This window comes from Amblyomma mixtum, chromosome 2 (genome assembly GCF_055824585.1).
Source record: "Amblyomma mixtum isolate Tamu chromosome 2, ASM5582458v1, whole genome shotgun sequence".
NCBI classification, from domain to species: Eukaryota; Metazoa; Arthropoda; class Arachnida; order Ixodida; family Ixodidae; genus Amblyomma; species Amblyomma mixtum.
In genome coordinates, this window is record NC_143013.1 from 201,349,832 (window position 1) to 201,367,409 (window position 17,578).

Consider the following 17,578-nt stretch of genomic DNA (forward strand, 5'->3'; position numbering starts at 1 on the left):
TACTGCTTTAATGTGACGTTGCCGACGCTTCTAATGAGCAGTCCAAAAAAATTTTGGACTAGTGTCAATCAACGAGACAAGTCACTTTTATCTCTCGTTGACTCTCTATCAAACCCTATTCCAAGTACTAACGTCGCTGGCATCTTTAATGAGACCTTTAGTGCAGCGTTTTCAAGTACCGCAACTGACATTACTGATATTAGAGACTACGCAGGTAACATAAGCTTTCCAATGGACCCTGTCAGGTTTACTTATGACGGAATTATTAACATAATTAACAATTTGAAAATCTCCTCTTCTTGCGGGCCTGATAACATTAACACTAAAGTCCTGAAGAATACTAAAGTGTACCCTGGCTAAAGTGATTCCACTCCATAAATCTGGCGACAGACATTCACCCCTTAATTATCGTCCAATATCATTAACTTCTATTTCCTCTAAAATCATGGAGCGTATAATTTTTTTCTCAGTTAGCTAGTTTTCTTGAATCATTTTCGTTTTTCACACCTACAGAACATGGTTTCAGGAAGCAGTTTTCCTATGAAACACAGTTATTACCCTTCAGCAACGAAATTCATTGGATTCTTGATGAAGGTTCAGAGTTCGACGTCATTTTTTTAGATTTTTGCAGGGCTTTCGATAGAGTGTCCCATAGTCTTCTGTTGTATAAGCTTACTCATCTTCATATCGACCCAAATGTTCTAGCATGGATTCGTTGTTTTTTAACTAATCGCTCGCAGTTTGTCTACGTTAACGGTCTTCAATCCTCTTCTATGCCCGTTACGTCTGGAGTACCAAAAGGATTAGTACTCGGACCCTTGGTATTCATTGTGTACATTAATGATCTGCCTAACAATATAAAATCCTCGTTCAAACTTTTTGCAGATGATTGCATACTGTACCGTGAAATTAAAAACACTAATGACGTCAACTTATTGCAAGCAGATCTTAACTGTATTATTGACTAGTGCATTAAATGGAAAATAGTTTTAAACACATCAAAATGCAAAGCCATGAGCTTTTCACGTCAAGGCGTCTCGCCACCAGCCTCTTACAGCATCAACAGTGCTTCGTTAGCCCCGGTTACCTCGTATAAATACCTAGGTGTACATCTCACATCAAACTTATCCTGGAACCAGCATATCACCTACATTACTGGAAACGCTAACCGCATGCTCGGTTACATAAAAAGAAACTTTTCTAATGCCTCCACTTCAGTCAAACTCCTTCTGTATAAAACACTGGTTCGTTCGGAGCTTGAATACGCCGCGTCGATATGGGATCCTCAAGTCACTTATATCTGTTTTGGAAGCTGTTCAGAACCGTGCCGCTCGTTTTATCCTTCACGACTATGGCCGTACATCAAGTGTCACACAAATGAAAAGCACATTGTCACTAAGAGGGTACTGGTGTGGGCTAGTTGGTTCACTCAAAAACACAGGACAGCGCCCGTCCTGTGCTTTTCGTGTTCCTTCTGTCCTCGTTCCGTAGCGCTGTTCTGAATCTGTTTATTAAACATTGTCACTACTATTACTTGCATTGCGCCGAAAAAGTTCACGACTCTGTCTTTTTTTTAAGATCTACAATTTCAATCATGTTTTGAAAAACGCTTTCCTCATCCACCCACGTATGTTTCATCACGCATTGACCATCCACGCAAAGTGGGCGTTCCACTTTGTCACACTACCGCTCGCCAAAATTCTTTTATTCCAACTACATCATCCCAGTGGAATCACTTGAAAGCAGATGTGGCGCTCACCGACGATCTCGAGCATTTTAAGAAAAAGTTGAGCGCGTGCTTTTCTAGCTCATGAGTCATGACATGTGTGCCCTTCGGTCAGTAGTGCGACATGAACTCTGTGTTTCTGATTTGTAGTTTGCTTTTGTTGGTTTTTGTTCTCTTTTCTCGTTTTTTTTCTTCTTCGTCTAGGTTTCCATGAAATGTTGAAATTTGTAATAACTCAGTGCATTGAACAATATGTAGTCCTGTAACCCGTGATTGTATTCATTTTTTGTAATCTGTGCTTGTTCCACTCCCCTCAGTAATGCCCACAGGGCCATGAGGGTATTTGAAATAAATAAGTAAATAAACATGTCGGAAAACTGGGGACAGCCTCATCGCTGCTTGATACAAGCCAAGAATGTACAATAATCCTTGAAGTCATTTTGCCCGTACCGGTAACTTGCAGGTACCTAGTTCAACTCTTTGCTGAAGGTGATACTTACTTGCTAGGCAATTAAGGAGGACTAAGCACTGGCTGAAAGGAGTACAGCAGCCTATTTACTCTTTCTGGGAATGTAGCAGCTTATTAGTGACCTAAGGCGGGAAAGGAATGCCGCTGAACGTCTGAACACCTCAGCGGGATTCGCAATGGTGTGCTTTAGGAACTATATCAGTATCTCTAGTCATCCAGAAAGTTGTAATACTGTGAGCAAACAGAGACGATGACAGTGAGATTGACCTCGGGTTGTATGCCACGACAAGTCTACAGGGGACTGCATCGTCCTCAAAGGCGTGCTTGAAAAAAGCCGCACGCAGAACGGCGGTCTTTATTAGTTTCCTGCGCACCCGCTATGATAAAATGTAGTTCATGTGCAAAGCTCGAGGATTTCGAGCCAAATCAAATCCAATACACGAGACTGCCTCCAAGAACGCCTTCGTGATAGACGTCCCTTATGTAACTGCGCTGCAGCCTATACGCTTCGCATAATGTCAACCAGCTAAGGACATAAAGAACACATATGGATTATGGCGGCGACTATCTCGCGTTTTTCTTTGGACTGCAACGTAATTTCATGTCTACATTCTGCATCCGGCGCGTAGTTCGCAAAGTTAGATTCTTGCGGAGAACAAAATTATACCGTTTGCCCCCTGTGCGCAGCAAGCAAAGGCCAAGTGCGCAGTCCGCAAATGGCCGAACTTTTACGTGTGCTAAGCTAAACCGAGTTCGAAGGAGGCGCTTTTTTGGGAAGCATAGCGACCATATTTCTACTGGCATTAATCTCTTCCAGTCTGCGGAACGAATTAAGCACAAGCAAGTAATGACCTCTCGCTGGCAGTATTCTCAAGGCTACATAGGTAGGGGTGCCCCAATAGTTGATATTTTTCAAAAGCGATTCGAATATCTTGAATATATTTCCAATCAATTAGCTGAACGATTTAAATTCAAATTGTGAATGCTTAAAATTATTCAAACCGAATCGAATCCGTTCTAAATTTTTGAAGAGTTTTTGATCACCTGGCACTAAGTTTGAATAGGGCAAGACGCTGCTTTGTTTTTTCAACGTCTGTTATAAAACAGAGGCCAAATCCATGCTGCACAGCATTCTGTCGCGAACGGTCTGTGTAAATTGGAGGCTTCGGCGCGTTAATGATGCTCCTGCACAGGCTTCAGGACTAGGCAACGCGACAGGTTCCAGCCAAGTTTGGCAAACGCCGCCGTCATTTCCGAAATAAGAGGACATGGCTGAAACTCTGGTCCTTCTCATTAACTGAAATTTAGCATTATAGTTTGATCACTGTGTCATCAGTAGTAAAAGGCAATTTTCCTATTCGCATGAGATGACTGCGTTATGCTGATTTCGTGTTGCATTTCCTCTAGTGGATATGCTCCTTCGACTCCTGCAGCTTGAAATCCATGACCTTCAGTTCCGCCGTTATCCACTTCGCTGTTTCGCAAGAACAGGGCAGGTTGTAAATGTACAAGAGGAATTAGCCTTACTGTGGTCTGCAGCAATTGATCCACCCGAGACACTGATTTAAGTGATTGCGTCTCTAGCACTGTATTCGCGAAGATTCGCACAAGTAGCTAATAATCACGCAACTCTTCGATTCGGTGCTTATAATATATGAGTCGTATTCGCTCCGGTTTCGAGCTGCGCTCGTCGCATTCGATTCGGCAGCAAAGCTAAGCAATTTGTATTCGATTCGGGTTCTGAAAAGTACTGTTCGCGCACCTCTAATTTTATGCTTTAGCATTATTCTTGGGATAAGGCATCGGAAACATTTCTGTTTTGTGCCAATATAACTGGCAAACGTTTCTGCTGCCCTCAAGCGATGCTCTCACTGGTATGCGAGAGAGAGAGAGGGAAAGGCATTTTAATTGGAAGAAAAGAGGAGAGGTCGGCTGGTGGCAACTGGCCCTGGCCTGTTACTCTACGTTGGGGAAAGAAGTTGAAAGGGAAAGTGCGAATTAAGGTTCCTGATGGCATAATACAATGAGTTTCATGGGTAATGTCCACACACACACACTGGTTGGCACTCGCATCGCGGTGAGTAGACGTACGTGAAATTCATGCCTTGAACGCTCACACCACGCAGGTGATTAAGACATACTGGAGTAGGGACACCACGAAAACACAGATGTGCACTCTCACGCATGTCAGACCGTAAATCGAGTAGACCGTGTAAACTATGTAAACCGTGTAGGCAGTACACTGGCGGTCGCAGATGGGTATGCGAGTTCCACCCATCGACGTGCGCTGACAAGCAACTGCTGTTGTAAATGATCAGTCAGGTATGCTAGCTAAGCAGACGTACACAGCAACTGCTCGTCAGTCCTCTCGAAGGTGCCTTGTCCAATGTCGTCTGTACGAATTGGTTAGTTAGTTAGTTAGTTAGTTAGTTAGTTAGTTAGTTAGTTAGTTAGTTAGTTAGTTAGTTAGTTAGTTAGTTAGTTAGTTAGTTAGTTAGTTAGTTAGTTAGTTAGTTAGTTAGTTAGTTAGTTAGTTAGTTAGTTAGTTAGTTAGTTAGTTAGTTAGTTAGTTAGTTAGTTAGTTAGTTAGTTAGTTAGTTAGTTAGTTAGTTAGTTAGTTAGTTAGTTAGTTAGTTAGTTAGTTAGTTAGTTAGTTAGTTAGTTAGTTAGTTAGTTAGTTAGTTAGTTAGTTAGTTAGTTAGTTAGTTAGTTAGTTAGTTATATTGATTTTAATGGCGCAAAAGCAACTGAGGCTATGATGCGCCAAACACAAGGTTAGGGTTTTTGTTAAAGGTGAAGCTTTTTATACTTAGAGTTTGTTTAAAACGCTGGCTTCCTTGAGAAACCTAAAAATACGTGAGATATGTCAACCAGTGCACGATCGTCTAAAAGTAACATGGGGTGTAATGGGATTCTTTCCCTATAAAATGTTGTGAAATATGGCTTTCTTAGTTCTAGTTTGACACATGAAATTAAAATGTGGTTCACTGTGAGTTCGGCACCACACATTTCAGAGAGGTTTGTTCTGTTTGGTTAGCAGAAAGCTGTGCGTGAGGTGGGTGTGTCCAATGCGGAGCCGACATAAAATAACTTCGGTAAAACGTTCTTGATGCCTACATGATTGCCATTCCCCTAAAATTGCCTTCACAGAATGTAGTTTGTTGTTTACGTGCTCTTGCCATGCAGCCTGCCACTTATTTTTGAGTTTACTGTATATAAACTTTAAACAATCCATGTGCGGTATGTTCACTTGCTTTGCTTGGCCATTCCGGGCTTGTGCAGCGCATACATCTGCTTTCTCATTACCTACAATTCCAACATGGCTAGGTTTGGTTTGGTTTATGGGGTTTAACGTCCCAAAGCGACTAAGGCTATGAGAGACGCCGTAGTGAAGGGCTCCGGAAATTTCGACCATCTGGGTTTCTTTAACGTGCACTGACATCGCACAGTACACGGGCCTCTAGAATTTCTCCTCCAAAGAAATTCTAGCCGCCGCGGCCGGGATCGAACCCGCGTCTTTCGGGTCAGCAGCCGAGCACCATAACCGCTGAGCCACCGCGGCGGCCAACATGGCTAGGAACCCAGCAGAATTTAATGTTATGCTTTTGTTTTGTGATTTTAACTATGTTATGTATGATGTTTCCTATTATAGGTTCAGCTGCATTTCTGGAGTGCAGTGCTTTAAGCATACTCAGGGAATCAGTGTAAATGATGCTATTTTTGATATTCTCTCTTACTATTTTTTCTACAGCTACAAAGATGGCATAACACTCAGCAGTAAAAACCGATGCGCATTCTGGTAGTCGCATTATCTGTTTATTTTTTTCTTGGATTACAGCACTTCCAACGTGACTTTCTGTTTTTGAGCCATCGGTATAAAATTCAATGTAGGTGTCATACTTTTCTTGTAGTGCAAAGAATTCCTGTAATATGTACTCATTTGGCGTTTGCTTTTTATCTAAATGTGTCATTGTGAGGTCACATACTGAAGGCAGGCTGTACCATGGTGGTAAATATTCATTCCTTTGTGCAATATTCGGTAGGGCATCTAGTACTGTTAGCTCTTCACATTTATCTTCAAAGCGCAGTAGTAATGGCCTGATAGAATGTGGTTTGTTGATGAATAATCTTTTAGATGGGCACTTGGTGACAATTGGATGGCAGAGATGTTTCGGAAGGGAACGGATTTTTAAGACATAAGAGCATGTAAGGGCGATTCTTCGATCCTCAAGAGCGGCTTCCTTAGTTTCAACGTAAAGGCTAACTACTGGTGATGTTCTGTATGCTCCAGATGATAGGCGCAGACCAAGATTATGAATGGGGTCTAATCTTTTTATGTAGGATGCTCTTGCCGAACCATATACTATGCACCCGTAGTCCAGCTTGTAGCGCACCAGAGAGCGATATATTTGTCAAAGGCTTGCTCTATCGGTCCCCCACCGCTTCCGTGAGAGCACTTTTAAGATATTGAGGGCTTGAGAAGCTTTCTTTTTAAGGTTCTTAATGTGTGGTAGAAATGTGAGTTTCTTGTCGAAAGTTAGGCCTAAAAATTTGTGTTCTTCTTTAATTGGTAGCGCAGTGTGATTCAGGTATAGATTGGGATCGACCTGTAGGCCTCGTCGCAATGAAATAAGAACAGCTACTGTTTTTTGAGGAGAAAATTTAAATCCATTTCTGTCTGCCCAAGCACCTAGTTTATTTAGTGTGATTTGTATTTGTCTCTCACAGGTTGATATGCTGGAGGACATGCATCCTATTTGTAGGTCATCTACATAAACTGAATACATTATGGACTTGGGTATTGCTTTAGCTAAGGAATTCATTTTTATTATGAAGAGTGTCGTGCTTAGAATACACCCCTGGGGTACGCCGTTCTCTTGGGTGAAAGTCATGGAGAGAGTTGCTCTTAGGCGGACTCGGAATGTGCGGTTAGTCAGGAAGTCGTTCAAGCAGTTCAACCTCCTGCTGCGGATACCTAGCTCTACTAGGTCACGGAGGATGCCGAACTTCCACGTAGTATCGTAGGCCTTCTCCAAGTCGAAGAAGGCCCCAATAAAGTGCTGCTTGTGGATGAACGCCTCCCGGGTGGTGTTTTCTAGACGGACAAGGTGATCTGTGGTCGAGCCTGCTTTTTTAAACTCACATTGGTGTGTATCTAATAGTTGCCGAGATTCAAGTACGAAGGTCAGTCTAATGTTTATTACACTTTCAAAAGATTTAGCAATGCAGCTGGTGAGGGCTATTGGTCTGTAACTGCTAGGACTTGTTGGTGGTTTTCCGGGTTTGAGAAAAGGTATTATGACTGCTTTTTTCCACTCGTCAGGTATATTTCCAGTTATCCAGATTTTATTAAAGAGTTTTAACAGTGCCTCGACAGCAGCCTCGGAGAGATGGGCAAGCATAGCGTAATGCACGTTGTCTGGTCCTGGTGCTGTCTTTTTTTCCAGAAGATAATACCTTATTTAATTCTTGCAGTGTGAGAGGCTGGTTGTAATCCTCATGTATACCAGCTCCGGATGGGAATTTTTGTTTTTCAGCTATTGCTTTGTGTTTCTGAAATGTGTTTGTGTAATTGGATTAGCTTGAGATGTCAGCAAAATGCTCGCCCAATATGTTGACTTGTTCTTCTAAAGATGTTTGTGTCCCGGGTGCTGTCAAGAGAGGAAGTGTGAAAGGGGTATGGTCACCAGTAATTTATTAACTTTTTCCCACATTTTCTTTGATGTTGTTGAGCTGTTTATTGAGGAGACATATTTCTGCCAAGAGATTTTCTCTGCATTTCTTCGCACATACCGCGCTCTGGCTTTTGCCTTCTTAAAGGTAAGTAAGTTCTCTGCAGTGGGATATCGACGCAGAGCGCTCCAGGCTTTGTTTTGTTGTTTTTTTGCTAATGTGCATTCTTGTGACCACCACACTTTGTGTTTCTTTTGTGCAAGTCCTGTTGTTTGTGGTATAGCGAGTGTTGCGGCCGATATTATGCATTCAGTAAACTTATCATTAATTTCATCTGTGCTGAGGTGGTCACAAAATTCCTTTTCTAGAGTGGCACTTTTTGTAAAAAGTGGCCAGTCGGCGAGCTGAATTTTCCAGCGCCTTGGCCTTGTGGGGATGATTGGAGTAGACGATGAGAGCCTGATGACGGTAGGTAAGTGATCGCTGCCCATGGGCTCATTTAAAACATCCCATTTAAAATCGTTAAAAAGTAGTGGTGATGCGAAAGCTCAATCGAGAGAGCTCATTTTTGCTGAGCTTGGACAGCAATATGTGGCTTTTCCGGTATTTAAAAAACAGACATCATTCGAAAGTATAAAATCTTCGACTGTTTGGCCTCTAGAGTCACAGCGTTCGCTTCCCCAGAACGGAGAGTGAGCGTTAAAATCGCCAACTACCAGAAATGGCTCCGGCAGCTCATCGATCAGGCCTTCTAGATCTTGGCATGTTAATGTGATGTGTGGGGGAAGATATACAGAACATATTGTTATGGTTTTGTAGCTGATGACGCTAACCGCAACCGCCTCAAGTTTTGTTTTCAGTTTAATTTCTTGAGCCGGGACGCCGCTTTGGATGATGATTGCGACACCTCCCGAGATTCTATTTGCATGCTCGCGATCACGCCTAAAAGTTTTATAATGTTTTAAGATATTTGCAAGTTGTGGACCAAGATTGGTCTCTTGAAGACACAAAGCTAGAGGCATCACTGACCCTAGAATATGTGTTATGTCACTGTAGTTCCTCAACATTCCTCTACAGTTCCATTGAACCACAAATGTCATGTTTGTGTTTTTGGGTGGGAATGGAACGGAAGGAATTTACTGTTCTGGGCCCGTTACCGGGGTTCTATCTTTTCTTCGCTCGAGAGAGCCGGTCCGCCGCTGCAAAGCTGGCGGAGTGGGAGTTCTATCCATCACCTCACCAGAGGTGCTGGAGGACCGCGAAGCCGCGGATGTGTTGGTGTCGGGCCTCCTCCCACGGGGGGAAGTCCTGCGGGATGCCGACCCATGGGCCGGCACTCTCTGGCTTGGAGTTGGCAGAGCAGCTTTCGCTGTCCCTGCCTGGGGCGTGGGTGGCCCTGCTACAGGCTCCGTGAAGGTGGCCTGGGCAGATGCCGGAGTTCTGCGTGGTGAACCGCCCCTGTGCACCACGTCAGCAAAGTTTTTTTTTTTTTTTGAGAACGTGAAGGTGTTCTTTGCGTGGTAGAGTTGTCTTGCTTCTTTGAAAGTTATGTTTTGTTTTGTTTTCATTGTTATGATTTCTTTCTCAGCCTACCAAGAAGGACATGGCCTAGAATATGCACGATGATCACCGTCGCAGTTTGCGCAGCGAACAGCTGCTCCTTCACAGTTCTCAGAAGCATGGTCTTTTGAGGCGCATTTAGCGCAAGTTTTGTGGCCATGGCAGCTCTGTGACCCATGTCCGTAGCTTTGACAGTTGAAGCACCTTCGTGGATTCGGTATGTAATGACGTACATTTATTTTCAAATAGCCTGCTTCGATGGAGTCTGGAAGTGTGCTAGAATTGAATGTCAGAACAATATATTTCGTCGGGATTTCCTTGTCGTCTTTCCTTATTTTAATACGATGCACGTTCGTAACATTCTGGTCACTGAGACCCTCAAGGATTTCTTCCTCAGTGAGGCAGACAAAGTCTGCTTCGGAAATGACACCACGGACACTGTTCAAGGAACGTAGTGGAGTTATTGAGATTGGGGTTTCCCCGACTGACAATATGGTGGAGAGCTTGGAAAGTTGGCCATTGTCTTTAAGCTCCAGAAGGAGGTCGCCACTAGGCACTTTTTTTAGCTTGTAACCTGTGCCCAAGGCATCGGTCAGGCTTTTCGCTACCAATAATGGAGATATCGTTCGGGCAGTTTTATCTGTCGCTTCGCTGTGGAGCACATGAAATTTGGTGAAAGTCACTTTAAATTTCTGGATGTATTCAGCTGTAACATCGGTCCGCCCTCTTTTGAGAGGGCGATGTGGTTTGGAAAGGCGGGGAGCCATAAAATTTGATGTTTTTCGGTCATGGTGCCAGCCACCCACCATGGAGTCCAACTAGGGGACGCAACAGGAACTTGAAAGAAAGTCCTGCCCACGCCAGCTGTACACCTTAACTATAACCTAATATGACTCAACTCAGGGTAGTTGGTCACACACGGTTAACCCTCGCCGCCAGGAAAAAGGAAAAACTAAGAAGGGAGGAGGATACAGGAAAGTTATAAGAAAGAAGATAGCAAAGTGAAAGATGGAGAGAAGAACAGGAAAAGGCGACTGCCGATTTCCAGCGGTCGGGTCAGGCCAGGGGTGCCGTCTACAGGAAGCTTGGGCCAAAGTGGTGTGTTGCCTCCGCCGAGGGGCCTTGGGTCCAAACGCTCGGCATCGGCTCAACCACCAGATCCCCTTTTCCCCGGACACGGCGATGCCACGCACGGCTAAGCGCGGATGCTCGGGTCCGTGGTGACGCATTGTTCACCATCATCCCCCTGCGGGGATATCCCTGCGGATGCTCGGGTTAACCCCGTGGTGTCGCCGCTCACCAACGTCTGCCTGCTGCAGACGCCCCCCTGCGGGGATGTACGAATTGGTTGCTGTGGAGCTAGAGCTGATGATAATGCGTTATCTGTGCCTTGAACGGTGGCTAGGTTGCTGAGCGTTTATGTTCGGATCCATCCCAAACTCCTTAAAAGGCAACGGAAGAGGAGTTACTTTGTTACTCGAAGGTTTCACACAGACACAAACCGCTAGAACCTGGAAAGTGGGGCTAGAAGTGCTCTCGCACCAAAATAAAACCTGCATAGCCACAAGGCAATTTTTGTAGTGCTGAGCGAACAGGGTCGTTAGGAGATAAGTATTGGACGTGTTCTGGCCATGTAGGCTTCTCCCAAGGACTCACCGGTAACGTATTGCTTGAGTTCCAAAGCAGAGCACTGATTCCGGGAACGTCCCTTCGCAGCGACGACCAGTGCAGCCGGACTCTGCTCCTCGGTTCCGTACTCAGGCTTCGCTCCAGTGCCGTTGGGCAGTCTGGGAATGCCGAACACCGCCGCTTCCAACACGCCTGTGTGCTCAATCAGGATTTCCTCAATGTCACAAGGGTACACCATGTAGCCCACGCAGCGGATCAATGTCGTCAACCGGTCTCGCAAAGACAGGCAGCCATTTTCATCGTAGTAGCCCAAGTCTCCTGCGCAGAAAAGTGCCGTTAGTTCTGACGAGCTTTTGCTTATATTTGCGAGAGACGCTGCATTGTGGGCATCGGCGTGCAACAATGAACAGCAGCAGCAGCCCAACTACGACCACTGGAGAACAAATGCAACCACCACATTACTCCAATGAACCCTGTCCTACGCCATCTGCGGCCACCTTATCCCCGCAAACTTCCGAACTCATCCGCCTCCAGACTCTCTGAGGTCCCCTAGTATTCTGGGTTTTTTTGCGCAAAAGACACGACACAAAAGAAACGAGGTAGACAGGACAAGGGCTTTCAGCATACTCGCAAGTTATATTCCCCTAATATGTTTGTATTATCTTGGAATTCATTCCATCACCTTAAAGGGGCTTTGATACACCTTCCGAGAAGAGCACATTAACTCGCTCAATCATTGCATTGTGTTTTCCTGAACACCTGAGCCAAGTAGCACACCTCTACACGCAGAGGAGAACCCACAATCACGCGCAAGAGTTGGAGAGCCTTTCCCAGCGAAATTTCCATGCTCGCCCCCTCCTTCGTCGCTCACACCAGTGTATACAAGTTGAGAGATGCCTATTGGCTAGATTATTGAAGACGTGAGGCAACTATCACGGTCGTGGCCAAAAATCTCCCGTAGCTGCGGCGGGTCAGGAAGCTCCACCCTCTGAGGTGGGGCCGGCAGAGGAGCACTGACCTTCTAGCGTGCCAAAAGTGACGAGAGGAGAGGGAAAGGTGTCAACATGCCTTTGACTACAATCTGTGTACAGATAACTCAGCTTCTACAAAGCGCTTTAAAAAAAATGGCTGAGGCTTAGCTAAGGTTAAGCCTAGTCAGATGCGAAGCATATTGATGGCTAGGCTTGGTAATACATGGCTTTCCTTGGTTGAATACTTGGTCATTTTAATACAACCACTAGAAGCCTTCGTCGTGGGGGAAGACAACGGCATGGCTACAGCGGAACGCCGACTAACCCCGAGACGCGCGTTGGGTGAGCGCCTGGATTGCCACGGAAGCCGCGTCCGCCTGCCCGGTGGAGCGAGCGTTTCACCTACACCGAGTGTGAACGCGCGTTCGAAATGCGCGGGAATGCCGCTCGAGGACATTCCGGCTTCTGTGCGATGGCATCGTTCTCCCTCTCCCAGCGCGTGACTGCGATCTGTCGTGACGTCATTGTGTCACGTGGTGTGACGTCACCATACCACGTGGTCTGCACGGCGTGCAACCACAGCGACGGCTCGAGGTGGACCCCCGTCTGCCTCTGTCGTGACGTTCCTTCGTGTTCCTTCTGTCCTCATTCCGTAGCGCTGTTCTGAATCTGTTTATTAAGCATAAACCAACTAGCCCACACCAGAATCCTCTTAAGTTTGAAGACACCGCGGTGGCTCAGCGGTTATGGTGCTCGGCTGCTCACCCGATTGACACGGGCACGGTCCTGGCCGCGGCGGTTGAATTTCGATGGAGGCGAAATTCTAAATTCCTGTGTACTGTACGATGTCAGTGCACGTTGAAGAACCCCAGGTGGCCGAAATTTCCGGAGTCCTTCACTAGGGCGCCTCTCATAGCATCAGTCATTTTGGGACGTTAAACACCAATAAACCAAACCAAACCAGATCCCACTTCGAGTTATTGATCAAATCGCTTTCGCCCTAACATAAGCTTGCCGTCCCGAATAGCTCAATTTTTAGATCGACTGCTCCGGCGAAGCGATGGTCCTGGGTTCGAACCCCGGACCTTTAACTACGAAGTTTCTGATAAAGCTGTACATCTTTCCTTGGTGCAAATTTCCGAAGCCCTGCACTAGTGCGCCTCTCATAGCCTCAGTCATTTTGGGACGTTAAACACCCATAAACCAAACCAATCAACATAAGTTCAACCATTTTCATCAGCCTCCATATTTCCCCACCTTCGGCTAGTGCTGGTAAGATACTGGAGTGATATACTTTTCTCTTAAGGGATACTGATAAACTACTATGCACGATATGTGAGTTGCTGTCAAATGCACACGACCCCACTCTCATTCTACTAGTCGTTTCACTTTCGTGGCACCGATCTGCTTTCACTACCTACCTTAGCATGATGTACTGCCTTATTAGCTCCAACGTAAACTGCTGTTCTCTTCCAAAACCTCTGAACATGACATTATATTTCCTTATAATTGCAATTAGACACAACGCTGTGCGTTGCAGGGCAGTTCATCGATCATGGCTACTTTTCGTCTTGAGGAGGCTGGTAAGGTATTGTCCATTTTGGTTTGCCCAACCCTTCCCAATCTAGCGCTCTGAATACCTCCAGCAAAACAAGTGGCACATAGTACTGGACAGATGCACCGCCTTGCCTGACGTACTTTCTCACTACAATTTTGTCACTTCCGCCATAAAGGACTATTGCCACATGCATGCGCTGTAGATATTTGTCGGTAAATTTACGTATGCAATATGAGGTTTTATTTACATCCCTTTACATGGTGCAGGAAGTTTGCAGAAAAAGCTGCAAAGGCCATCTTCATAGAGCCGCACGCCCTCTTCCAATAGTGTGAACACACAATAAATCGAACATATTTGTCGCACCAGAAGCAAGACATCGAAATACAGTACATGTATATGAGAGGCGCAACCTTGCTGTAGCAACAGCATTTCACCTGTCTCTCGCACGTAAAGATAACTTATAATTTCAAACATACAAAAAATAGACATTACAAAATTTTGAAAACATTGAATGCTTTCAACGTGATGTTCTCAGGCTCGATGGTTCTAGGGTTTAAACTGTTCAGTATCCGTGGGGATTCTTTTGCACCAATTTTTGACGGCGTGTTGTTACACCTGTTTTATATACGTCTTCTATATCGTTGTTGAGATCGGCGTCAGCGAGTCTCGTTTGGAAGCAGCTACCGCACAAGTTTGTACTGTGTGGCTCCGAGCAACTCGAGTGTGGTAGCTCCCAGGCCTGCCGTCATGGAGCGCACGGAGAATAACCAGATGACAGCTGATTCCAATTACCGAGCTTTGCCCGGTCGGAGTGCAGGACCAAGAACAAGAGGCTGAAGTTTGAGCAAAACCAGAAACCCCTTCTGAAGTTTCTTAAGGTGTCGAACGCCGCCGCGGGGAGAGGCCCGTTGTCTTTCCCACTGATCGCGGCCAGGTCTGGAGACGAAGGTCATGTTTCTGGTGTTGCCCTCTTGCGTGCCTGCCCCATGAGTCGGAGCTTATTAACCACAGGTTTCGGCAACACGTGTCTACCATCAGCTGGCCATGGAATAACCCGTGCTGACCTACCGAAGCCTACGTGACCTCGCGGGCATTCTCCTCACTGAAGCTCAAACGTGTGACAGGGGCGTGGCCACAAGTGAGAGAAAGAGTGAGACTACGCGAAAGTGCGCGTTCAGGCCACTCCCTTCTGGGTGAGGCCGTCCTCTGTATAGGGACTCTAGGGAATGAGAGCCTTATTTAACTCGGCTGTGAGTGTGGCCGAGGGACTCTCCCGTTGACTCTCCCATTTGCTCTTACGCTTGTAAAAATGTAAATAAATCTACTCGCACTCTTCCTCGCATCACCCAACTCATTTACTCGACGGCACTCCTGTCCTGGTGGTGGGAACGGGTGTCGAAGCTTGACCGCGGTTCCGTCAAGCAAGCAGCATTAGCAGCAGCAGCTAGCAGCGACTCTGAACCCCCATCTCCTACACTGTGCAATAAAGGAGTAATTACTCATTGGCATCCACACAAGCGCAGCCATACGGCTATAGAGAAATTCTAGACAGCGTCGTGGTTAAAAAAATTCGTCCCGGTCCTGGTAACCTCGTAGTTAAAGATAACTTTACCTAGAGGGTTTCTGAGGAAGCTGCGCTTGGATTGATGCAATGAATAATTGTCGCATTTTTTATAAACCTTCGTAGGTTCCCCTACATTATTAACACTGGTTTTTCAATCTCTACATGAATCCAGAGGTTTCGATGAATCAATAGCTTTTTCGCATTCTATGATGGCTATGCATAGAAATTCGTTACATTCTGTGCATTTCAGCACTCCGTGATTGGTGGTGTGAATATGGCCTCTTGTCGACTAGCCTTTCTTGAATCAGGCCTGGTCCTTTGCTTTACTGAAGCCAAAGAGCGATATAAAACGATTAGCAATTACCGTACTAAATAACTGAATCAACGGGTAGTGAGGTCGCCGGCCTGTAATCACGTCAGCGTTCATGAAATATCACGGCACCATTGAGGTCGTGAGGCACAGATTATAAAGCGTGGCAGGTTTTCTAGCAATATGCCCCACCGTCCTTTAACAAATCTGCAGTTGCATCATTCTCAACACCCGCTTTCTCCATCTGGATTGCTTGCAAATGTTTCTTATAATTACCCTTTTAAAAAGTAGCCGGGCTTTAGCACCGCTTAAACCGATGTGTGACGTGCGAAGCGCGGTGACATAAATGGTGACACAAGAGACACCATAGTAACGATATGGCACAAATCTCAAAGCTGCTGACTTTTTCGGGGTCGGCCGGGACCAAATTTTTGGAAATGACCACGGTCAAATTTGTAGGTCGCTATCGTGCAGCGCACGCGAAATTATGGTTGGGCATCTATTTGTTCGAAATCGGCCATCGTCACATTTTGCGGGCGACCCGGGCCAAATTTGAAGGTTCGTACCGCTCAGGACACGCTCAGTGATGGTTTGACATCGATATTGGTCCGAATCAGCCGAGGTCAAATTTCGGGGGTGGCACGGGCCAAATTTTGGGACTGATCAGGGCCAAATTTGGAGGTTGAAATTATGTCGAGCACGGTAAATTAAAGGTTGGGTATTGACTTTGGTCCAAATTGACTGAGGTCAAATTAAGGGGGCGGCTGGGGCCAAATTTTGGCTATGACACGGGCCAAATTTGGAGGTGACCGTAGTGTCGGCCACGCGAAATTGTGGTTGGATATCTATTTTGGTCCAAATCGACCAATTCTTGCCGCTTGGTGTCAAAGTTGCCATGGAAACGAGCGAAGCACAAGGTAGATGCAGGATTCTCAAGATGTGCGAGCAAGATTTTTACTCGGCTCTGACACTCGTATGAATGCTTTCACAATAATACTTGTGGGAGACTAAATTCTTCCACTCCATTAGCTTCATCTCTGTCATCGTTATATCTGGTGCTCCAGAGATGTGTATAAAATACCTCGGCTGCTTTAACAATGTCATTATTGCGATAGCATTGAGGGTAGCGTTGTGCAGAAAATCCTGTCGTCGGTGTCGTGGTGGCCTTGTAAGCACAAAATAGGGTCGCCAGAGCGGCCACCCACCGGAGAAACAGCCAGGGTGGGCCACCTAGGTCACGCCACTTGTGACGTCATTACAACCTGCCAACTGGATTAAAAATAAACTGACCACGGGAGTAGGCGGCAGTTAAATTAATGATTAATAACGAGAGGTTGCTCCGGAAGAGCAACGTGGGTCTCACAAGCCCGACCTGTGGCAGCACCGCCCATCGGAGGGCAGTGACAAATTTCTAAACCGCTGCACCATTCCACAAGAAGTGGCATGAGTACCCCTAGGGACCTTTGAATGTAAAGTTTATAGAGGCCAGTTTCGCATATATGTGCATTAAATCATTAACGCTATCACTGCTCACCCTAAAGGCCGAGCTTCAAATGTTCCCTCCTGATTTTTATGATGGTAATACATTGCGCACAGTGTCTTAGGGCGTACATCTGATTTTTGCCAATAGCTCTCAATTGAGCGCTCCTAGGCTACCTTCTTTCCTTAGCGCCTGCTCGATCCTCTGCGTGTATACTTTCTTGTGTCGTTTATGGTAAGTTGAGTGATTAGCTTATGGCCTTCTGCCAGCTCTATATCTATGGGGTTAGAGGCTTTCACACACTGGAGTCTCTTAACTCCTTCGTCTCCTGAGGGAGCTTGCCAGTATCTTGTCACCTATCTACCACCTACTCCTTCTGGGCACTACATAATGATATCTTTCTTTGAGATTGCCATTCATCTTCTTACCATTAAATTGTTGGTGCGCTTCTTCGTTAGCATGTTCTCTGTTATGACATAGGCTTATTCGACACATCAACATCCAGCGGACACTACACGTCACCTCGCCGATCACCTCCACATACACCACTATGCAAGGATATGCGCACAATGAGATGTATAATTTTTACACTCGCTGTTTCGGCTCTTCCACATCCACTTCGGGTTTTCTCGTTTGCG